Source organism: Cryptomeria japonica, chromosome 5 (genome assembly GCF_030272615.1).
Source record: "Cryptomeria japonica chromosome 5, Sugi_1.0, whole genome shotgun sequence".
NCBI lineage: Eukaryota > Viridiplantae > Streptophyta > Pinopsida > Cupressales > Cupressaceae > Cryptomeria > Cryptomeria japonica.
In genome coordinates, this window is record NC_081409.1 from 213,074,462 (window position 1) to 213,100,466 (window position 26,005).

At 33.3% G+C, this 26,005-nt stretch overlaps 1 pseudogene; it reads right to left on the reverse strand.

Annotated features, from left to right (window-relative positions):
- Window positions 1–4,837: 4,837 nt before the first annotated feature.
- LOC131030185 (uncharacterized) lies at window positions 4,838–19,197 on the reverse strand (annotated as a pseudogene).
- Window positions 19,198–26,005: the final 6,808 nt, after the last annotated feature.

A 26,005-nucleotide genomic window follows, 5' to 3' on the forward strand; every position in this document is an offset into this window, starting at 1 on the left:
GAAGTTTCTAGATCTTTGGATAGGGAAAACAAACAGAAGTCGTTTCCCCAACAACTCAATCAAATCAGATTAAAATTCATTTGTTACCGCAAATGGATGGAATCATCACAAGCAAGAGCGCACAATTATTTTGGGAAAGAGTGCCTAATGCTCCACCATTTAGCCACCATGTAGCCCACCGCCATATTGGCCAGTGGATCCACCGCTTTATTGCCTTCTCGAAAGACATGAAAATTTTTGAACTCATCCAACTCATTTATTATATCCTGGAAATCCTTGATCAGGTTAGCAATTGTCCAGCTAGGATCCTTGCACCCATTCAGACAATTGACGGTATTTAGTGAGTCAGACTCTAGCTAGACCTTTCTAAAACCTTCTCTTTTAGCCATGTGTAGCCCAATGTGTACAGCGTTGGCCTCCACAAAGTAAAGTTCATTACTATCTTTTTCTAATAATTGCAACTATTCTGTTTCTCAATTTTTTAAAATTCTTATACACTGTAAAAATAATTGAAGAATGAATTTTAACAAAAACAACTAAATTTTCTTTTGACATTCATATCTATTTCTTAAATCAAGTGTTTCTTTTTCATCACTCTAAATATTTAGAATAAGTATTTGTCCTAAGACCAATTTGAAGTTTTAAAAAAGAAATCTTAATTTAAAGAAAAAAGATATCAATTAAATACTTTAGTTAATTTGGTTTGTTGATGGCTTGAAGTGCTATAAGGAAAAATAAACACCATCAAAGATTTAACGTGCTCGGGTTAGTTATTTCTTGTAAGTAATGTGAAGCGATTCATCGTGACATTGTTGTTTAATAATTGTTCATGTTTTGTACTGTTTAGTCAAGCATTTTGTAATTTTAGGTGGATGTAAAGTTTGTTTTGTATTGCCGATTCAAGCATATTGTAATGTCTATTTTTTAATTTCTTAGTTATTGGTTTGATTTTTTTCATCAAAAATAAATAACAGAAAGTTCTCTTTTAGAAATTGATTGTGTGACTAAAAGGAAGCATCTTGTACGACTTTTGATTAGAAATGAATTCAAAAATTATTCATATAAGAACAATTAAATTATTGTTGAATATTAGAATACATAAATGTTCACACTTACACATTCTTAATCTTTATATATCAATTTATGTTTACAAATAAATTAGTTTCCTCTTATATATTTATTAATATACTTAGTTATTAAGTAAATGATGCTTACACTCTTTTCTTTTAATTTAATTCTTTAAAAAAAATTAAATGTATGTTTGATATTAGTAACCTTCAATGAAAATAAGGTACGGGCCTATTAATAATAACCAATGTATTCATTTATTTTCACCAAATAGCAAAGCTTTACTTGACAACCTCAATACGTGTCTCCAAAATTCTGCAAATCCTTGATGCAGATCAAATAGATCTTTGCTTTAATATATCCATAACTCTTGATAGAATGCACAGTTATAAAAATATTAATTTTATTCTTTGATATTCTCAGGTTACAAGCAAAATCATTTGGACTCTAAACTATTAAAAAAGTTTATAATTTAGAAAAAAAAAAATATTTGAATCAAAACAAAGTACAATAGAAGGTAGTTGAAAGAAACAAACATTGCAAGGTAGCTACTAGAATAATTCGGTACTAAATTTTAATAATCTATTAAAAAACAACATATAATATAATGATAATATATATTATTTAGTTATGTTGTGCACCATGTCCTAGAACAGGCTTAGGTATACTTGGTTCAGGAAAAATTTGCTACCCTTCTGTTGACCCTTTGTGTTTGTCCTTGATGACAAAATTGTTTGGCTTGGCATCTTAGTGATTTGTTTGGAATACTCAGTTTTGGTATTACATATATTGTTCAGTACTTGTATGTTGATGTTGGTTTATATCCGAGTTTTGTGGTACTGATCTCTTAGCTTCATGTGCAGACATGAGGCATATTCATTCACAGGGTTGCATTATACTTTTAGGTGATATATATGTTGTTTTGATGTTGATGACAGTTAAGCATGATCTTTGTTGATTTCATTCAAGCATATACAGTTGACTGATTTCATATTCAGGTTCTTTGCCTTTGAAATAATACTCAGCACATTCACACTTGACTTGAATAGTCAAATTAGTATTCAGGACGTTGGCATATATACATATATTAATTGGTCCTTTCATGACTAATGGTTTACATTGTGTCGTCAAATATATATGTCTTGACAAACTAAATCATGGCATTGTGGCTATACCTTGCGTGCTCCACTCTTTATATGGTACTTCACAGCAATGAGCACATGGCAGTTAACTACAAGTCTAAGCTAGAATGCATATTTTAATATTCGATTGGGCACATTATTTTTGTCGATCATTTACATGGTTTAATAGCCAGATTTGAAGTGTTAACGTGTTTTGATAAACTATTTTATATCGAGCAAAAAGAAAACTTAGGCTCTCATGCAAAGTAAACATTTTGTGGCCTTTCTACAATGCAAAGTTATCTCCTATGAACTTGGTGATGTGGCATTTTTATGCAATTAAAATGATTTTGTGTCTCGTTTAGCCGGATTTTAAACGACTATTATACTTTGCAAAGTATTTTGAAGATTTTCGAAAGGAATAGGGTAGACAAAGTATGTTCTATCTTTTTGTTCAAAGGAAAGTCCAAACCCTGGCTTCCATATGCATACACAAGTTCAGACTCAATGTGTTCTAGCTAAAATTTTATTATGGGTTTCAAATATGTTGTACTTTGATGGATGGCGAATTCGTTAATGGACTTGTTTTGAGCTGTTTGTGGAGGTAACTGATATTTTTATGGGATTTGTTTTATAGTTTGAACTGACATGATTGAGGTAATATGTATTCGAGACGTTGGCATATATACATATATTAATTGGTCCTTTTGTGACTAATGGTTTATATTGTGTCGTCGAATATATATGTCTTGACAAAATAAATCATGGCATTGTGGCTATACCTTGCAAGCTCCACTCTTTATATGGTACTTTGCAGCATTGAACACATGGAAGTTAACTACAAGTCTGAGTTGGAATGCATATTTTAATATTCGATTGGGCACATTATTTTCATCGATCATTTACATGGATTAATAGCCATATGTGAAGTGTTAATGTGTTTTGATAAACTATTTTATATCGGCCAAAAAAAAAACTTAAGCTCTCATGCAAAGTAAACATTTTGTGGCCTTTCTACAATGCAAAGTTATCTCCTGTGAACTTGGTGATGTGGCATTTTTATGCAGTTAAAATGATTTTGTGTCTCGTTTAGCCAGATTTCAAATGACTATTATACTTTGCAAAGTATTTTGAAGATTTTCAAAAGGAGTAGGGTAGGCAAAGTATGTTTTATCTTTTTGTTCAAAGGAAGGTCTAAACCCTAGATGCTAGATGCATACAAAAGTTCAGACTCAATGTGTTCTAGCTAAAATTTTATTGTGGGTTTCAAATATGTTGGACTTTGATGGATGGTGAATTCGTTTATGGACTTGTTTTGAGCTGAAAGCGGAGCTAACTGAGATTTTTATGGGATTTTTTTACAATTTGAACTGCCATGATCGAGGTAACATTTTTAATTTATTTATATTTTGATTCGAAGGTGAATTTGAAAGTTGAAAAGGAAACATGAACAAGGTTGTTATTTCAATGAACAATTTTTGATTTACCCTATTGTCTTTGAAGGAAAAGAATCAGAAAATGCTACTGCAGGGTTACTGTTCAACTATTCTTTAAGGTCTACACTTATTTTCAAAGAAGTTCCAGTTTTAAAAAAGATACGGTTTTAATCTCGAGTTGATAGTTTTATTTAAAATGGTTTGCTCTAGTAAACAAAGGTTTTACGTTTATGAAGATTTATTACTTTGCAAAGTTTTGCTTTTCAAGTAAACAAAATATATGACAATTGGTAGAGAAATTTTTAGTTTTGGTTGAACAAAAATTTAAAAGATACCTTACTGGGCTTTCACCTATTGAAGATAGTTTTTTTTTATTGAAACCCTAACTAGGGTCAGGTACTCTATTTCGAGGGTATCCTCTGAAGTTATTTTGATTGGCATCTCTATTATTTAAATAGAATTAGACATTTATAGTTTTGGGAGTATATATAGTAGAGATAAAAAAGGTTTCATGAAGAATATTGTGACATACATGATATACATTCCTCTAGTTTTCACATCAGGGATGTAATATTGTTTTCATACACATGAGATACACTACTCTGGTTTTCATGATAGAGTTGTAACACTGTTGCATACAGTGAAATATTGGAATTGATATTATTGAAAAACTTAAATTGGTATTCCACCGTGGTCTAAGGACTGCAAAAGAAATGCAGTTATAAGATCAATGGTGAGTACAAATTCGAACTTTGTAGTTGTTAGAAGGATTATTTTGAGGTGTTGAGTTGAACTCCACCAATGTAATCAGTTGAGGTTCAGTTGGAATAAAGCAAGGAGGTTAGAGTGGTTCTTTATACCCCATGAGGGTTTTTCCACTTAGGAATAACTGGTGTTATGTGTTGTCTTTTGTCTCTCTGATTATCTTTTGTGTGCAATTTTTGTCAAGCTCTGATACTTCAACTATTCATGTTGTTATGTGTGCAGTTTATTCTGTGATGCAAAACTGTTTGGTTTTAGTCATCTCTTTCAGCATTTAATTCTTCTTGACATATGGTATTACTGAGCATAGACAGATTGTTTAAGAAAATTCAGTTGAACAATCTTATATATGCTTTGGAAATGAATTAAATTGCACTCATGTGTTGAACTCGTTCCAATTTTTCATTTTGTTAAAAACCTCTAAATTGCAATCAAATTTTAATCCTTAATCTTGGTGTAAATTTATTTCACTCTGATTCCCTCCCCTCAGAGTGAATCCACTTCCAACAACTCAACACTCTCTCCATTGTAGCAAGATAGCTGAAGGAAATAAATACTTCCTCACCATAATTACAAGGCACCCACTAGAATAATTCCTAGTGAATCTAAATACAACTTACGATATAGTGATAAAATATATATTTTAATTATGATGTGCACACCTCCATCGTAGCTGCAGTTCCCTGCATATAAAATTAAAAAACATTGGAGAAATGTTTCTTTATAAAATAAAGCCATATTTAAATGCACGTAACCTTAAAATAAAGATCGAACTCGTAAAAAAGCAGGAAACCATAGAAGGTTCTCACGCTATTTTGAAGTAATTAACAGTAACGAAAAAAAGAAAAGAAATGATGATCGACCTGAGTAGAATCATGCTTTCCATCTTCTACTTCATCATATTTTTCTACATTGGAGATGTCCACAGCAGTATGGCCCGAATGAGCAACTATTTCTGAAGCACCACGACCTGAATGAACAGCTAGAACATATTGATTGATATCACTGTCTGAAATTGTTTGGGCAGATTGAGGTTTTGGATATATATCACGCATGAAAGTCCCTTCAGCAGGGGACATTATCAGAAAGCATATAAATACGACAAACAACCTTCTCTTGGCTACATTTCTGGCTAGAGGAGATGCATCCTTCAGATCCATATATCCACAACAGCGAAGGTGCTTTAGTACCTTGTTTTTTCCCTCACCCTTGTTTGATCTCTCCCTCCATTTTTTATTTGTAAAATGAAATCAACTGACCAGACAGGATCTTAAGGATTTGAGCCATTGAGCTCCAAAGGACAGGCCTATAACGATTGAGGCTACATACGGTGATCCTGGCAGAGCAAAACTAGTAAAGACATGCTCAACACAAGCAATAAGCAATTCTATTGTGAACATCAATGGCCTGGGAACTTTGTACTTTTGCATCACAAATTCAGACAGAAATCCTGCCGTTACAAGGGCTAGAAAGTTCAAGATGCTGATGAGAGAAACAAAAGTGCTGATATTCATGACAGGAGTGTATCCCAGGGCTTTCCCAATCTTACCCATGTTGTCAATGGCAGTGAAAGTGGTTCCAACCCCACAAGTAGTGGCTGCAAATAAGATTATCATGTCCACACTCACAAGTGCCTCGGGGATAGTGTACTCTTCTCCTCTTGTAGGGCTCTTGAACATTTTGACCAGACGGGATCTTAATGATTTGGGCTGCTCACTGCCTTTGACTTCCTGTGAAGCAACAGATTCACTGATAAAATTTGCCAAATTGATCTCAGTTTTGGGTTTTTTCTCATCTTTGATCTTCACTCCATCTTCTTTAACATCAATATGCACAGGCTTCAGAGACCCATTTCTGCTCTGAGAAGTCAATCTTTGTAGCTTGATGTTGTAAATCTCTGCATTTACAACCACAACAATATTAAACATGAGGAAAAGGATTGCTTAGGCAGCTACAATTTGGTAGCCTGATTGTGGAAAATTCTTGACTCTGTTCTCCACCACAATCATAATCATCAGAAACCCTGCTAGGGCTAGGGCTATGTAGAGAAAACTATAGAAGCGTTTCAGCTCCTTATTTGAAACAACTTTAGTGGGCCTCACTAGTAACATGACAGCAAGGGATACAGTAGCTGGCAGGATACCCAGCAGTAGAATTACCCCTGTGTTGTCCTGCCCATAAATCGCATGGTATATTTGAGTGAAGATAGCTCCACTGAGCCCCACAAATCCTTTGAAGATTCCCAGCACACTTCCTCTGCTCTGAGGAAAATTCTTGACACAGGTAACTAGAGCCCCTGTATTGACAAAAGTCTCAGAATTGGCTCCTATACATATGTACAAATACATCTGCCATGTTTTAGGTCTGACAATCCTTTAGGTCACAGACAACCAGATCATCAAATAACCAGTGATGTTCATAATGGCTCCTATCCCCAGAACTACCCATGGTGGAGTGACCTCATTGATCAGACCAGACAGAATTCCAACATTCCCTCCCAGATCTTTGAAGAACCCCAATGTGGTCAGACTTTCCTGATCATACTCCAGGACGCTTTTTATTGCTTCTGAATATATACCAAATATATATGTCCCTCCTGCAAGGGACATTATTAGAAAGCATATAAATACCACAAATCATCTTCCTTTGGCTACATTTTTGGCCAAAAGAGATCCCTCTTTCAGATCCATGATATCCACAACAGGGGAGGAGCTTCACTATCTTGTTTAGTCCCTTACCCTTATTTTCTCTCTCCCTCCATGTCCTATTTATAAATTCCAATCAATGCCCTCAGAAATTTTAATTCATAAATCATTTAAAATCCAAGGATTTTTCCTATCCAGTTCAGATGGGAACATAAGACTTCAAAAGCCATAGCAATTTGACGATGAAAAGAAAGCAACGTTTGGATAAATTTTCCAGACTCGAGCATTTGACTGAACATAAAAAATTATCAAGTGTATTGTTCTAAGGTAGTCTCTAAAGAAACCTAAGAGAAAAATTATTAAAATATAAAACTGTTAGTAGTTTTCACAAATGGCCAATGTGAACATGTCAAGCTAGGCAAGCAAATGTTAGGGAAGGCCTCTTTTCACTTTCCAAGTCACCTAATCATTCCAGAGTGCATCATTCTGATGTAGTTTCTAAAGAACCTTAAAAGAGAAAAACTACCAAACTATGATATTTTGGAAACATTCCATCATTTATAGGATGTGTATAATAACTATTTAAAGGTTTGTTAAATTTTAACAATCTATTATATTAGTGGTACAAACATGCTAAGGAAAGTAGTTCAGTAATTTTCCTATAAAATAGGATTCATAGATCCTCTAAATATTTATGATTTTTATTGAATGATGAGAAGAGAGATGTACATATTATTGTGTAGTAAAATGCTTGTAGCTTTGTTTGTCTATGATCAGATTTTCTATTTTGCTAGAGTCATTTTGGGAACTAGTAACATACAAGAATGTTTTGTCTAGACTTAAAAGTGGATATGGAATTCCTTCAAACTGACTCATCTTAGTTTTAGTCAACTCAACCTTATTTGAGCATTCCAACATCAAATGCATTATCGCGAAAATTGTCAAAGTGCAAAAATGGAAAGAATCATATTTTTTGTTTCATGAATCATGAAGCAAAATCAACTATACAGCCACATCAAGGGGGCTAGATAAATGCTAAGGAAGGCCTCTATTAAACATGAGGAAAACAATGTCTTAGGAAACTATAAATTATTAGCCTGACTATGAATAATTATTCAAGTTCTATTCTCCACCATAATCATTATCATCAAAAGCCCTTCCAAAGCCAAGGCTATGTAGAGAAAACTATAGAAGTGTTTCAGCTCTTTATTTGCAACAAATTTAGTGGGCCTCACTATTAATATGACAACTAGAAACACATCAGCTAACACAATAGCCAATAGCAGAATAACCCCAATGTTGTTCAGTCCATAAATTGCATGGTATATTTGAGTGGAGATGGCTTCATAGAGCCCCAAAAATATTTTAATATTTCCAAGCACACTTCCTCTACTATGAGGGAAATTCTTGACATTGGTAATCAGAGCCTCTATATTGGAAAAAGTTTGAGAATTGGCTCTTATGCAGATGTGTAAATATATTTGCCAGGTTTTAGGCCTGTAATCCTTTGGGTTGTATATTCAATGGGATCATAAAATAGCCAGTGATGCTCATGAGAGCTCCTATCCCTAGAACTACCCATGGTGGAGTGACATCATTGATCAAACTAGACACAATTCCAAAATTCACTCACAGACATTTGAAGAACCCTAATATGGCCAAAGTTTCCTAATAATAACCCAAAACTATATTTATTGCTTTTGAATATACACAAAATATGTAATTTCCTCCTGCAAGGTATGTTATCAGAAAACATATAAATACCACAAATCATCTTCCTTTGGTTGCATATCTAGCTAGAAGAGATGCCTCTTGTAAATCCATGACATCCACAACATGGGAGGTGCTTTACTACCTTATTTTGTCTCTCACCCTTGTTTTCTATCTCACCCCATTTTCTATTTATATAATGTAAGTCCATGCCATCATGAATTTTAACTCGTAAATAATTTAAAATTCAAGAATTTTTCTCATCTAGGCCAAATGGGAACAAAAACTTCAAAATCTATAGCCATCTAACAATGAAAAGAAGATAATATTTTGATAAATATTCCAAACTTGCATTTTAATTAACACAAAACAATTATTACATCTTGCAAGATAAAATTTAAAAAATTGACCATAAACTTAATTAGGGAATGAAGTTAAACTAACTTCCAACAACTACAAACAAATACAATTTTACCAAGGATATGAAGGACCCTGAGTATAGACCCAAGAAAGAAGGGGAGCTTATGGTGACCTCGAGAACTAACAGTAGCAGGAAAACCAATCCTCCAAGGTGGGCGACAAGTAAGTTCAAATTCAGCAGCAGGAAAATGCAAGACCTAGAGCCCCCCACCAAAAAAAAAGTCAAATTAACCAAATCTAGTGGTTCTAAAGTCTTGGACCACAAGATTAGGCTGGACACCCCCATCAACATGGATAATGAAAAACAAGGGTTTGTGATAAGTTGATAAAAAGGAGGACAAGGTGCAGGGAAATCTGTTTTTGGAGGCTACTAGAAGTCAAGAGAACTACTGGAAGTGGGTGGATAAGGAAATTAGATCCTTGAAAGATGGGATTAAGGGAATTGTTGATACTTTCACGGAATCTCATGGGCCCACTAAAACTGAGAAGATCATGAGCATGATCCAAAAGATATCTCAGGATGTTGAAACTATGAAGGTCATCCATGAGCACAAAATTAAGAAGCTAGAAGAGTATGTGAGTGATATCAAGGAAAACTTGAACAATCTGGTGGAAATCGGTAGGGAGGCGATGAACAATAGTGCTGATGGTTTGAAGAAAATTAATTCCATGATGGCCGACTATAGAACCATAAACATTGCCAGTGACCATCCCTTGGGGGAAAAGTAGAAAAAGAATGGCTTGAAGGGTGGATAGAGTGTTGTTGGTGAGAAGACTAGCTCGAGTCCTTGCACTAGAACCAGGAGCCAGAGCCAAGACTAGGGAACATCCTGATTCATCATGGAGGATTTGGAGAAAATTAACAAGAGGATTATTCAGAAAAATATCGAATTGGTGCACTCTCTTAATTGAGTGCTTTACCCTATTTTTTGGCTCTGTTGATTTTGTTTTTTTGGCTTTCGGTCTGTGTGGGGTTTGTCCCCTGTTTTGCTTAGTTTTTTTTTTCTTGTTGGCTACTGGCCTTGGTCTGTAATACTCTAGTTTTCAGGTCCTTGTTAAACCTATTTATCTTTATATAAATAAAATACAATTTTATCTACCTATTAACTTGCCCTCTATTAAATTTGGTTTAGACCTAATTATTTCAAGAATAAGAGTGAGATCTTTCAAAACAAGAAACTTTGGATGAATTTTTTTACTCCTTTTAGACTTGGATCCTTTCTAGATTCAATTGGTATTTATTTCATTTTTTCTAATATGAATGTTGGTGATGTGACCATTCACACTTGCAATTCATTTGAAAATCAATTCAATTTTTTTCTTGTGTTTGTTACAAACTTATACACAAAGTGAAGTTCAAATCAGCCCATCTCCCTAAACTGAAACAACCTAATTACAAGGTAGGTAGTTTCTTCAATATGAAAAAATGTAGGTTGAACTTGAAAGAGTCGGCATATTGAAGCCCACTATTATTTTTGCCAATAAGTCTTCAGTTGTATTTGATATATTGTGAGCTATTCTATTATGTTTTACTTGGTCTTTGGGTGCCATACCAATCACATAACAAATTTACATGTGAATTGATTTAAGTCTCTTTGTGATATTCTTTGTAGGTAATTCAACTTTTACATTTGCTATTGGATTTTAAATGTTTTGTTGATTTTTATATTTCTCTTGGTCTAGCCTTACAAGAGATCTTTTAATAACAAATTTAGTGGGTATATTAAAACATGATATGAGGGTTGGAATAGGGTTATGCAAACTACTGATGGGGGTTATGAATGGGCATCCATCAAACCACTTTGGGTTGATGTTGCAGAGGTGATCATAAGGCATCTAACCCTTGATGGTTATTTTACTAGCTTTTTTAGCTACCATTTCATGCTTTTAGACCATTTCAAGCATGATAGATGGATTTCCTTTCCTTTTTATCTTATTTTTTCTCTTAGCCATGGGATTATTTCTCATAGAAAGAAATCTAAATACCTTGTACTTCATGAAGGCCTCATTCTCTTTCTCATGGAGCATGTTAAAGCCTTGGCCATTCAAACTAAACCCTCAGGCTCCAATCAAAAAAATTGAGTTTGCCCAAAATGTTTGCCAAGTTTTTTTTTATTATTCCACTAACTCTAAGGATACCCCTTCTAGTTATGATTCTTGCTTCCATATTAGTAGTTATAAACACCCTAGGAAGGAAAATCTTGCTCCTAGGTGGCCTCATGAGTATGAAATTGACAATAAAGACTCTGAGTATGTGCCTTAAGAGGAGTATGTTCTTGACTCCCTCTCCCTTAGCTCTTATTTGAAGGGTAAAATCTTTGTGGGGGAATTAGTTAAATCTTCTTAATTTAAAAAGGTGAAAGAGAAGAAAAAATGCCTAGGTTCATCTCATTTGGCGATTGAGAATTAAAAAGTGTCCAATGCTATCAATGTCAAGATGCCCTTGGAAAATTTAAATGCAAAAAAGAAAATTTTTGAGATGGCAAGGGACAAGGTCGACACTTCTAAGTATGAGGGGGACTTGTAGGGGATGGATTTCCACATTGAGATCCTTGTTGAAACTGAGAAAGGTACCTCTAAAAGAATGGATAAGGAGTTCTCTGCCACGGGTTTAGGGGATATGGTAATGATGGTCAAGGATGTGATGGAAGGATAAGTTAATTTCTTTAAATGGAAGTTTTCTAAAACCAATTTTCTCAAGGATGGGGTTAATTCCCTTTATGAAAAAATGGAACGAGGACAATTAAGTGTGAACAAGCCCTTGTTTGTGGATAATGAAAATTAGATGCCCACCCATGTTGAAAGTGTGGACAAGGATTTGAATACTATGAAGCTGGATCATGATGAAAAGATCAGGTGTCAAAGTTACTATTGAGAAAATTCATGATAAGCTTAGGGCCATGGTAGCTATGAGCAGAATTGCTATGCAAAATAGCTTTGAAGGCCTTAGACAATTAAATGAGAAGACAAAGAAGCTCAAAGAATTTTCTAATAGTAATTCAGACTGCTCCTCTACTATTGTGAAGGATGATGGGAATAATGTTGTTGTTGTTCAACATGGAGCGGATTCTGGACCTGTTCTTGGTCCCTTTACTCGAACACGTAGTCGTGACAAAGGTAAGACTGAACATGCCCAAGTTTTTCATGATGTTCTAAACATCAATGAAAATGTTATTAGCAAGAATGTTGAAGTCTTAAAGATGTTGAAAAATCTTTAGTAGGCTATCGGGTTTGGGTACCCTTCTGTGTCTCTTATGTTTTTCTACTAGCTAATTGTTAGCATTTATTTCATTTTTCTTGGTTTGGCTATCTCTTTTTGTTAAAGGTTTTGGGTCCCCTTCAAAACCTATTTTACTCAAATAAAAAACATGATATTGAGGGGAAGACTATAGGTTAGCAACAAAATTAGGCTAGATTTCTATGGAGCATGCTTCCTAGAAGATTTTAGTAGGTGTCGTTAAGATTTTTTTAAAAAAATATTTTATATATATCAAAACCTTAAAATTAAATAATTATATAATATAAATAATTTATATAATATTATTTTAAATTCTAATTATAACTTAATTTTAACTCTAATTTATAAATTAAGTCTCGTTTAAAATAATTAAACATATTCTAGGAAAATGTAGCCAAATTTTTAGCATAATAATTAAACTATGCTAAATACTAGGTGTCAACCTATGTGAACATCTTTTTTGTTGTATTGACTACTAATTGGTCAACACATGTCCACGTGGATATACTCATATTATTTTAAGCATTAAATGTTATACATTAAAATATTTTCTCATTAATTTTTAGGTAAGAAGACATGATCGCTATATTAGTTGTGATAAAATGGTCTACACTTTATGAATGTGCATCTAATAGTGGCACTTGACACATAAATTCAATTACTCTTTATATAAGACAAATAAGAGAGAAATATCTAGGAGAGATGGAGAGAGAGAGAAAGAGAGAGAGGCTAAAAGAGGTGAGGAGACATACATAAAGAAGGAATATTTAAATTATATAGCGACACATTATCTTTTTAATGACTGACATATTAATCTCATACATTGCATGAACACATACTAAAAAACTACTAATTGAATTTCCACAATTCATCGACATACATTTTACATAACAAGATTGGATTAATATTCTTACACTTCCACATAATTTAACCTACATTTTCATTAATTTGGAACCTTTTATATGCTTTTAATAGTGAAAAATCTATAACAAACAACCTACCCAAAGTATGTATGAGAATGCTTTTTTATACATCTTTAGCCAATATGATATGTATGGTGTGCATTGCCCACTAGAATTCAATATTCGCATGTTGTATATTTCTCACATTGGGAAGCTTTTCAAAAATTACATTGAGAAGCTTGTCAAGAAAAAAATGAGTAGTTGAGACATTCTTATGTGGCCGCACCTTTTCAAAGGAATCAAATTAAATTTTGCATGGCTTATTATTACCAAACTGAATTAAGAGTAAATATCATTTTCATCCATATTTTTCTCATCACCATATTCCACCACCACCCTCCACCCCACCATCAAAGTCTATAAAAAAAAGGGTTTCATTGTAGCATGGTTCTTACCAAATGTTGGCAGGGTGGGTATGACATTATGTTGCCTGTATGCCTGAGATTATATGTAGTTTAAAATATTTGATAGATTTTCACCATGAATGTGGAATGAAGTTTGCAAAATACAATTTATGATGTTCAAAATAATAATTTGATAGTCAGTTCACCTTGAAGTTATAATGTATGCATCAATGAATCTAAAATTCTATGGTTTGTTTAAGTTACAAAAAAATCAACACTGGATGGTGGTAAAAGCTTTCTCTAGTAAGTTTTGTATATATCTATTATGTTAAAGGTTTTTATGTGAATACTCAATGAGACTAATAATGATGTCATTTTGTGGATTTGTTTTGTTGGTACGCTATGTTCATGAATAGGAAGTTCAAGGAATTTAAAGTAGAAGAGTAGGTTAATAGTAGCTCGAATCAAAATCATGTTGTACCTAGCATAGAAATAAGTAATGGAAAGTTAACTTATCATATTTAGGATGAAAATGATATAAATTAAAATTGTCATTTTTAATCCATTTTTTTCTTGGATTTTAGAGTCTTCCTCTTACTCCCTACCTTCCCTTATACTTGGCTTCTTGTGTTACAAGAGACACAAGTTTGAATATAAATGCACCAACTTCTTTTCCTTTTTGGCTACAAGTGTATAAAGGAGTATGTACTCTACTTTCATTTAGTTCAAGAACTTGCAACTCTTTGAAGTAAATTATGTTCAAAATTTAATATTTTTAATATCTTTCTGAGAAGTAAAAATTTATATATATATATAAATATATATATATATATATATATATATATATATATATATATATATATATATATATATATATATATATATATATATATATATATATATATATATATATATATATATATATATATATATATTTTAAATGTAATAGAAAACTAATGGCAAGAGGCTTTAGGTACATGAATCCTTGGCCATGAGGTCCTATCTTTATGAATATCCTTGTACATGTCTAAAAGAGCATTGCAGCTACTTGTTTGAGGTAGCCTTCCTAAACTAGCCCACAATTATGTCTTCTATATCTAGATCAAGAAAATCCTTATTTAGTGCGACCTTATATTGATGACTACTTTTAAAGTACCTATATCAATGAAAACCTTACACAAAGAGAAGGGGTCCAAATGTTGTAGGAGATGAAGTAGGGTGGTGAAGGTGTTCTTATAAATTTTGTGTATCTTGACAATTTTTAATAAAATGTTGTCTAATTGATATTGTAATGTTTTAGGTATATTTTTTTTTGTTGTTGCATGTTATTGTATGTGTTGGAAAAGATGACAATAAAAAAAATGAGCTAGAGCTAATATATATTCCCATTGAATGATAACATCGTGACATAAATTCATTGAGCACAATGTACACAAATTTACTAACATATAATGCATTAATACCATTGCTGAAATTGAATACCATGCATTCATAGATTAATATGGAGCAATTGTAACCCCAGGATGCCGGAAAATACAATGACGTGCTATTGAATGTCACTACCAACTAGATAGCCTTGTACTGCTCTCTTGTCAAACCTGTACACCTTAACGATAATGTTGTACATGCTCACAAAACTCCTAATAATGTAGAGCTAAATACATGCAAGTCATGTGGAGGGCCTTTAACTTAACAACATGAAAATTAATCAAGAGTACAATGTAGGTTATCTTATAAAGGGCACCAACAAGGTTACTAGTAGACATGTCTTCAAACACCTAGGACACAACATCCTCAGGACAAGGAAACATCTCCAGTCTCCAAAATGTCTTTGGAGACTACTGGGGTGCTTGGGTACTCAAGCACGATATCTCACAATGACTCCAAGTCTCCTATGCAAATTTTTATCTTCTACACTAAAAATAGGTTCCCTTCTTCTCTTGGATATTTGCCTTCATGTTGTTAATGGTATCTTTCCACCTTCAAAGTGATGGTCTTGCCTATCAATGCCTTCATGAATATCTACATGATGTGTTTCTTACTTTCCTCAACACAAAAATTACAAATTCAATCCTTTACATAGATGGATTACATGAAAAAAGCTTACACCTTTGAAACCTATTTAACCCTTTTTATGATATGAATTGGAAGATGTATGAAGTGTATTTATATATTCTCTACTGATGACTCATAAATCATCACATAGTTTCTCCTACAATGGTGTCATTTCGGAGAAGGCATGAGTCCAATCTAGAACATTCTCGGTCGAATTAAAGTGTGGAAATTGGCATGGTCAAAAGTAAACAACTTTCAAATGAAAATTTTTATTATTAGAGATTTAGGTTTTGGTTCATTGTCAGCGTCTCCTTTCATTGATTTTCAACTAGTCAAAATATATTTTTATTATTAGAAATTTAGGCTTTGGTTCTTGCTTTTAAAGTTATATGTCATTATATTTTCTGAAAATTATTAAATTATATTAAACAATTTGTTATGTCTTCAAATGCCCCTACTTCCCTATTTTTGAAAATTAACCAACTTTAGTCTCTATAATTTCTATAATTTCTAGGTACCCCAGATTTCCTCCAAACCTTTGACACCAATAACCAAAATTGATCTACGAATAACAAATATATAAGTACCAAATAAAATGATATCAAAATCTAGAATTATGATATATGACAATTACTTACCACTATAGTTTCCCCATAATGTCCTGGAAGCTCCCCTTGAAGCTTCTTGTGAAATCTGCATAGCGTAAGCTCATCACATCCAGTGAAATATACTGTAATTTTTGCCTTCCCCACCGTTCTGTATAGACGAGATAATTATCATGATCTATTCTTCAACCAATCACCGATTAGGGCAAAGGAATCCTAAATCCAACCATAACCCCCCCAAAAAAGGAAAAAGAGTGGGGAGAGGGGATCAAAAGCCTAAACTATTTTGGGGAAAAAATAAATCAAATATAGTCTTAACTTTGTCTTAAATAATAGTAAACTACTAAAAAGCGAAAGAAATCATGGTACTAACTTACGTAACAGAATCTCCAACATTTCCTCCGCACTGATGGAATGACATAACAGCCTGCACCTTTAATCCATGTTTTTTTTTTCGATTTCGAGAATCTCTCTGTAACCAGATCAGTTGTATTGCCCGGGAGCCTCTCGTTCAACGAGTCCCACCAAACATCATCATAAATCTCTCCACACCAGCACTCTTCAAGGCCACAGACATCTATCGCCTTCCGTCTGTTGACGGTATTATTATCAGTTATGCTGTCCAGAGGAAGCATATCAAACATCGCGACTCTTCCTGACTCATAGTTTGTTGCAGTGCTAGGAGACAAAACATACTCTCTTTCTTCATAATTCTTCTCAAATGCCTTGTAGGACACAGACATATCTGTTGGAGGACTGCAAGGTCTTACAGGAGGAGAAGCTGCTCACAAATGTAACGCATCAAATTCTGTCTTGGGCCCCTGGGTTCTGGAATGCAGATGTTTCGGAGGTTAATGACTTATTGGAAGCAGTAATACCTCCAAGGGATCCAGTATGGGGAGTCATCGCTCTTAACATTTTTGGCAATTATTATAACAAATGAATCAAAGGATAAGAATCAGACGACAAAAGGAGGATAACTCAGATGGATTTCTAAAACAAATATACAAGATTTCAAAGGGAAAAGATTTCTGTCAGGGAATTTGCCAAAAGAAACACTGCGACAAATTGGGACTGGATCTGGCACTAAAAAACAACAAATCTGGATACAGACAGATGAATTTCCATATGCTGGAAAAGACCAATTAAGGCGTGGGATAAGGTGAAAAGACAAAGTAGAGATCACACCCAGAAAAATGGTGATACTGTAAAAGAGACCCAAAAAGATGGGTATCAATTAAAAATCGAAATGTAAGCAACGCCCAAAAGGATTTTTGTAAACTGAAAGATACCCAACAAGATGGGGTAGGATAAAACCAAATTTGAACAACACGCAAATGGATTTATTTACAGCCCACGAAAACAAGGGTTAATAAAAATCAGATTTGAGAAAGACCCAGATGAATTTATATACACTGATATGGATCAAACAAGATGGAAATTGATAAAATCAAAATCTGAACTACACCCAGATGAATATACAAACAGAGACGTAACGATAAGAATTTGAACCGTGAAAAAACACACACGGAGTATGTGGGAATCAGGAATCATAAACAAGTGCGAATGAGAATCGTATATGTTTGCAGGATATCTCATTTCCCAGGCATAACCTCACACAAATATACAGAGAAATTTAATCCGATCTTTGTTTATTCTAGACATGAAACTAAGAAAACCCACTTACCTGTATTGTCCAATCCATGCTTGATGATTGCCAGGAAAGGGCTTGAGCCCAATCCTGCAAGAGGGAGATGAGAGTAGTGGCACTAAGTAAGCAAAAGATCAGAGTTTGCTAAATCAGAATAAAGAAAACGAATATCTATTGGCATTCTCATCGAATTGTTCTACCCCATGCACAGACAAGGAGCCCTTAATGCCTCCAACACTCAGAGCTACCAGATATAGACTACTGTACAAAATATAGCTTGTCCACCTTCCTTCCGTTTGAAAATACCAGTGTTGAACGGATTTCCACATGCCGGAGCCTCTAGTGAAGGAGAATGTGCTTGAACTGTTTATATCACCCAACACTGCATATTTCATGAATGTGAATTCAGAATCTAAGCAATCCCCAAGAGAAGTCTGAAGAGAAAGAACATGGAGAAGTGGACTTACTAAGAGCTTTAGGATTGCATATACAATAACGGTTACATAGGTAGTGGTGAAGGTGTCACAAATCTCCCCAAAGCAGCAGCAGGAAGTCCCCATGAATTTTGTGACAGTTTTGGCTGATACAGCGAGAGAAAAATGCATGAACCCATAAAAATAATTCACAATATTCGTTGCATTTGACAGGAATGCCAAGTTCTCGGATACTTCGGACACTGCAACATATCAAGCTCGATTGTATGAGAGAATTTCAACAGGATCCTCTAACTCTCTTGACAGAACATTAAAAATTTCATTGTTTTTCAAATGCTTACAGATAACAAAAGTTGTAGCAAGGATTCCACCATTCTTGGATTTATCCACAGGTTGTTTTCTCCAGTCCACATATTCCTCTAGCTTGTGTGCTTCACCTGGTTCAGTTTCCTGTACGATCCGTTAGTTTTCATGTCTTGAATCACAAATTCTACATCAATAAAATCATGAAAGCTGGGCCATAAAATCTTGGTCCGGGGAAGGAACATAGTGACCATACCATTATAAATTTTAATAGCAGCCCCGAATTGATAGTTGAAACAAAGCTGCACTGGAGCTGAAGGTTCTTTAAAGTTTCTCTGTTCAGGTGTTGGAAGTGCACTGCAGGGGATAAAAGAGGAGAATGCTTGGAGTTGTTATTTCTTAAATGAAGACATTGGATTTTGTGGTCTTCTTATTTAATATTTCTGTTTATTCATTGATTGAGTTTTGTCTGGAATATAGGTTGATTTAATAACCATCTTCTTATATGATAAAACATTCTATTATTATCTGTTACACAAGATGTTGCCCTTGTTTGTCTGAAATAGAGATTGATTTAATAACTATCTTTTTATAATATTATTAAATAAAACATTCTATTATTGCCTGTTACACAAGATGTTGACTTTGTTTGTCTGGAATAGAGGTTGATTTAATAACTATCTGTTTATAATATTATTAAATAAAACATTCTATTATTGCCTGTTACACAAGATGTTGACTTTGTTTGTCTGGAATAGAGGTTGATTTAATAGCTATCTTCTTATATCATATTATTAAATTAAATATTCTATTGTTAACCTCGTGTTTTTAGTTATGATTATCTTATGTATAAACTGATAATTTGAATAGCATATAGATGTCGAATCAATATTTTTAGTAGAAAACTGTTTAAAAAAAATAACAAAAATTTGAGTTTCCATTTTTTGTTTCTAAAATACAAGAGCAAGCATATTTGTGTAAAATTGTGGAGAAATGTGATGTACAATGTATAAATTTTATGAAGATTAATGTAACAAATTTATAAGATGGTCGGACCTCTACTATTCTTTCTATATGCCTCTGAAAGTAATTATGTTTAAAACATCATCAAAAACTATCTTCATAATTCTGTAGCAAAAATTGTCAAAAAAAAACAATCTTGTGAACAAAATGAACAAAATTTACATCCATCAAATAAATGTATTCACATTTCAAAATATCTCTAATATGCTAATTGTTTAAAAGTTTATAAAACCTTTTTTCAAATCCAGTTTGAGTGTTTGTTGTCCATGATATTTCATATCTTTTTTACAAGACTAATAGTTAAAATACATATGATTTTAAAGCTGTTATTGTTAATAGCTGTTAATGTTAATAGAGTCATGTCTTATTTCTTTAATAATTTTAATTTTTTTATTAATACTATATCAATTTATAATAGAATACTTATAAATCTATTATTAAATTTATAAAACATTATATAAATTTAAATTACAATCAGATAACCATTGCAGCTCTTTTGTATACAAGCCATCCAAAACTAAAACTAATTATGAGCTTTCCTGGCCAATAATTAAAATGAAGTGCGGATATTGACACAAATAATTGAAGGCCAGAACACTTGTATGGCTAAGATCAATTCTCGCTTAGGACAAGATCTGAAGGCCGAAATCATAAACAGGACCTTGACGGACACGCAGAGATATTAGTATTTAATTTTGCTCTGCCTGCTGCACGTATAGATGATATTGAATTTCGCTTTGAGGTCTGCTGACATAAGTGCTTGCATTTGTATTGGGCAGTGTGATTGTGCAATTTGAGTGGATATCATTTTTCCTGCACGTTCTCATTATGTACTTCTCTTCTCCTTCCCAAATTGGGACCAGATTTGATGTAACGTGACAAAAGCCTGCATATCTAATCTCACAGAGACACCTTGTGCTAATCAGATTGAATGTTTCCTATATACCTCCCCACCCTAGATAGGTTTGTTGATGAGGATGATATATTTTAATTAATTATGTGTGATTCTAAAAAGTTAAATATGATATTACAAGTATTTGTATTTGGGTGAGGTGCAAATTTGCAATAGTTTCGCTGATAGTCATATATAGTTTGAATAAATGAAAAAACAATGTTTACTTTTTAAAAAAAATTGTGAATACTGAAAGATTTGGGGATGGCTTAAACAGCACACACTAAGCGTTGATCGCGCTTAGGTGGCTGGTGGGCCCTCTTCAACCATCCCATTTGCCATTCACAAGATCCGTTTCATTGGCTTTCAAGCCCGCTTAAATTTTAATTTTTTTTGAATGGTTTTATCTTGCCGTATTATGTTCATAGCGACAAACAACTTTCCAGACCGAACTGTTTTATGCGTACTCCCGGCCTGTGCCAAAAATGGCAGCTTTGGACCAGGGTATGGGCGATCCTCAGAATATGCTCTGGTAGACATGTGTGCAAAATGTGGAAGAAAAGACAACGCATCTAAACTGTTTGTGGGATATGAACATAACCCTGGTCTCTTTGAATGCTACGATTGCAGGATATGCACAAAATCCGTTTGTTGGAAAAGCTTCAGAAACCTTCAAGATGATCTAATCGGCTGCCTGTGTCAAAATGGGAGCTTTGGAACAGGGTTTGGTTATCCACCATAGGTGAAAGGTAAGGAATTTTATGGGATATTGTAGTTGTAACGACTTTGTTATACATGTATGCAAAATGCCTAAAACAATGTGGTCTCATGAAATGCCATGCGTGCAGGATATACATAAAAGGGATTTTTTCAAAAAGCTTCAGAAACTTTCAACCAAATGCTATCAACAGATTTAGAGCTAGACTGCGCAACCTGGACTTTTTTCATATGTATAAAGCTTAATGGAAGGCGGATTTTTGTCAGATATTATCGTTGGAAATGTTTTAATAGACAGATATGGAAAATGTGGAGGCATAAACGAGGCACATAAAATGTTTGAAAAAATGCCCAAAAAATGTAGTCTCAAAGAATGAAATGTTTGTCGGATATGCACAAAATGAATTTTTCAAGGATGCTCTCTAAATGTATTTGAATTAGTGAAGCAATTTACAACATATTCTGAAACTAAACTTCGTGTTAAATGTCATATTCTGAAACTAAACTTCGTGTTAAATGTGCATGCAGCCAGGAAGGTTTAGAGAATGTGGGTTGTACATATTTCAATCACATGCGTAACCTTTACTATTTTACATTTTTAATTGATCATTATGTATGTGCTTGAACTACTTGCTTGTGTTGCCTATCTTGAAGACAACTTTAGCTTTATCAAGAATATGTCAATTAAGCCTGAAGTGGATGTGTGGATCTGTTTTCTCTTGCCGTCTGCAAATCACATATGAATATAGGCTTAGGAGTCTTTCAACAATGATTTTAAGAAATATTTGACAAATGTTCTTTATACCTAGAAACATCACCTCTAATTTTAGATAAAATCAAGGAACCTTCTGTTGATGTTGGTCCTTTTGAGCCTTTACTTGGCATAACATTCTTATTGAAAGGACTCTAATGTGCTTCTCATTTTTATTTTATTTTTTTGTTGCCTATGGCTCTTATTAACATTTGATAAAAATTTTATGTTTTTGTCCTTATATTTATGTGATATCTGACTTACTCCTTTCTAGGCGATGTTGGGTTCTATATTAGGAACTGCAAATTTATCAAAGGCAAGTGCCTCCTTTCTTAATAGAACCATGTTTTGGCTACTATCTATAACCAATCTAAGAAATCCTTCAATAGACCTCCTTATCAAAAAATGTTCTTGTTGTAGCATTTTGTCTTTCATAATATTTGTCATGTGCCTAAATATCTTAACCTATAGAAATTTATAAGTGTTAGAGGTGATTGTGTCAATTGGTAGCCTTTATTGGGCTCAAAGGTTTCCTCTTGCCACTAAAAATTTTAGTAATCAAATGTAATGCATTAATATATGATGGAGATGAATTAGATAAAAATGTGGATAGCATAATACTAAGATGACGGCGAATTATCAAATGGGGTGAGATTCATCTCATTTATTAAAATTTCAAGAAGAAAATCAAGGGCCAAGATGCATTGGTTGGTGGATGACTAGGATTGATTAGGATTGGAGATTGGATTGAAGGTTGTAGTCATGTGACAAGAGTTACATGAGAGATAAAATCATGGTTTAGATTTTGATTAGGGCTCATCCTTATGTGAGTTGTTGAGATTTTGAAATGTAGTATTAAATAGATGGATGAGTTGCAAAGTTATTTTGACTTTTGGGGCAATTGTCTAAGTTTAATGAATTTGGACAAGGTAGATTATTAGTCATGTGACTAATAATTATTCAAATAATTATTGAACATTAATTATGTGGAATGATAAATTAATTGATTTAATAATAAATGATCATTTAAACAAAGGGTGATAAAGGTGAAGGACAAATTAAATAAATAAATCAACCATATTTATTTAATTATAGTGGGGTTTAAAAGTGAAGGATAAAATAATTAATATTTATATAATTAAAGTGACATATAAAGGTAGAGGATAAATTAATTAAAAACATTACAATAAATATTTATATAATTAATGGCTAGGATAGGGTAAAATCAACTATCGTTACATATGGACAAATTTATGTATATAAATTTTGCCCCTCTTTGATATGACATCACAATTGTATCTAGAGAGGTATCAGATCAAATATCAATAAAACATACTAGTAGAAAGGGGGTAAGGACTAGTGGAATTATTCTCTAATCATTGGAAGAATGGTTGTTAGGTATCTCGCTCAAGAGGATGCATTGGTTAAAAGAACATAAGTATGCTCTCTCTCTGGTTAGGAAATTTAGAGGATGAAGGATGAAGGGACATGGAAGAAGCTAGAGATATGACTAGGATGGAGAGGGAGGATGAAGTATCATCATGTTGCAATTTTTTATAAGATATCTATATTTTATATTAAAATTGATGTTACACAACAAGTTATACAAAACCATAGATAATAAAGGTTATATGAAAACATATACCTTTGGCACCATCATATGGAAAACCATGTTTCTCTTATGGAAATAGGATTTTAAAAATAGATAAATATAAGTAGCAATTATACATGCTTGAGCAACAAGCAAGCATGCATAAAAAACCGAAAATGAATAGCTCCAAACCATGTTCAAAGTCAATTGATTGATCTATGATAAAGATGATAGAAAAGTTAATGATACAAATAATGTGTACCCAAAGGATTGCGTTGTTAGTGATAAATACAAAAATAAGACTAGGAAGGATACATCACTATGATTTGATTAAAGTGGATAAATGGATTATCACCTATTCTGGATCAAAATTGATGGATACTTTAGGATGATGTGCTAGATTATAAAATTAGATCACATGGATTAGGATTGTCTACATTAGATTGGACTAGATTGGGTTAATATTTTTGGATTGGATGGATGGAGGATAAATTGATTGACAGTATAAGATGGGATGACATGGAGGATATGATAGTTAGGACAGAGGAACAAACAGGAACCAATGAAGAGGGATAAGCAAATATTGGTAAAAGGATGGAAGGATGGAGGAATTTCTTAGATAGGAGATAAATGGATTGACTAGATAGATGGTGAATTAGAGATAAGAGGATGGGAGATCCAGTCATTATTTTTAAAGGAACAATATTCCCTACACTAGAGGTAGACTAATTATTGATAAAATATTTAAAGGATGTTTGAGAAGAAAATATGTTGCTTGATAGGTATTTATGGTAGGGGAATTAACATTTTCATTGTCCAAAGCATGCATCAATATAAATTTACCCCTAGCCTTATAAAGATTAAAGGAGGGAGGGGAGGGTATAATTAGATAAGATGAAAGGAGATAGCATGAGATATAGCATGAACGGAAAGGTTTGTATTGTACAAAGAATACATGGATAGTTTTTCCCTAGTCTTCGTCAAGACCAAAGTTGTAAAGGGAAAGATTGATTGAAATGATATGGATGGAATGAGTTTAAGATTGATGTTGTAACTATTAGAATTTTATTCCATTGTTATAGTCCATTACTTGTAACCAATCTAAGAAATCCTAAATAGACTATTTCACTCTTCCCACACCTTAGGCAAATTTCCTATGTGATAAAAATCTCAAAAAATAGCTAAGTTCAATTTTGTTGGGGTTCAAGCTATCATACTTCTCATTCCTTCTCTATTGTTATCATTTCCCATCCTTTCCCTAAACCCCTAAAGAATTTTCCTTAATTTTTCTAACTTCTCTCATGCTAGTTGGTTAGGCTTTAGCCCTTCCACTTGTACATCTTTCCATTTTGCATTCTAGGTAAGGGGAAGGCTTGATAGCTGAGCCATGTTAGCCCTTCTAGATGCTTAGGTTCAATTTCATAATTAATGGTTGGGCTTCAACCCATCTACTTAAAAATTCTTCCATTTTGAAATTTATTAACCTAGAGGCCAAAAATCAAATATATATAGCTTTCCTTTCATTTTGTTTATCCAAGAATTTGGTGCTTAACAATCAACCTTTTCTTTAACTCTTACAACAAGGTAAGGGGTAAGGTGAAATCCCAATCAATCCCATGCAATTTTGTTCTCAAGTCATCCTCATTTCAATATTTAGGCCTTCACTCTAATCCTTTCCCATTGTTGTTAGTAGTAAGCTATCATCGTTGATGCCCAAGGCCTAACACTTTGTGTTTAATTAAAGAAATAAATATAGGATTTTCAAAGGTTTTAATATTTTGTAAACTTTTTTTTATAACCAACAGAGGGTTCTATCGAAATATTTTACACCGAATGAGGTTGGTCAAAAGAAAGTGTTTCAGTGATAATTAAAATGAAGGAATTTTTGACATTTTTTAAGGTCCATGAAACATTTTGTTCATGTTATAAAGTTTTTACCAAATGATCATTTTGTTGAAAAAGAAAGGATTTTGTGCTTAAAAATTCTTGTAGAATATGAGTTTCAAAACTTAGTTCTCTAATTTGGCTTTTTTGCTAAAGAAAAGGATAATATTTTAGGGTTCATTGATTCACTTTTTCACCAAACTAGTGGTTCACCAAAATATTAAAAATGAGCCCTTTTTCATGAGGTATTATAAGGCATGAGATGGGAAGAATGAGGTATGTTGGATAAGTGATGTTGCACACACAAGATAATATTAGGATGATGCACGATGGAGATAAAGATTAGGTTGACTTGGAGATCATATCTTTATTTTCTTTGAGTTTTTAATCTTG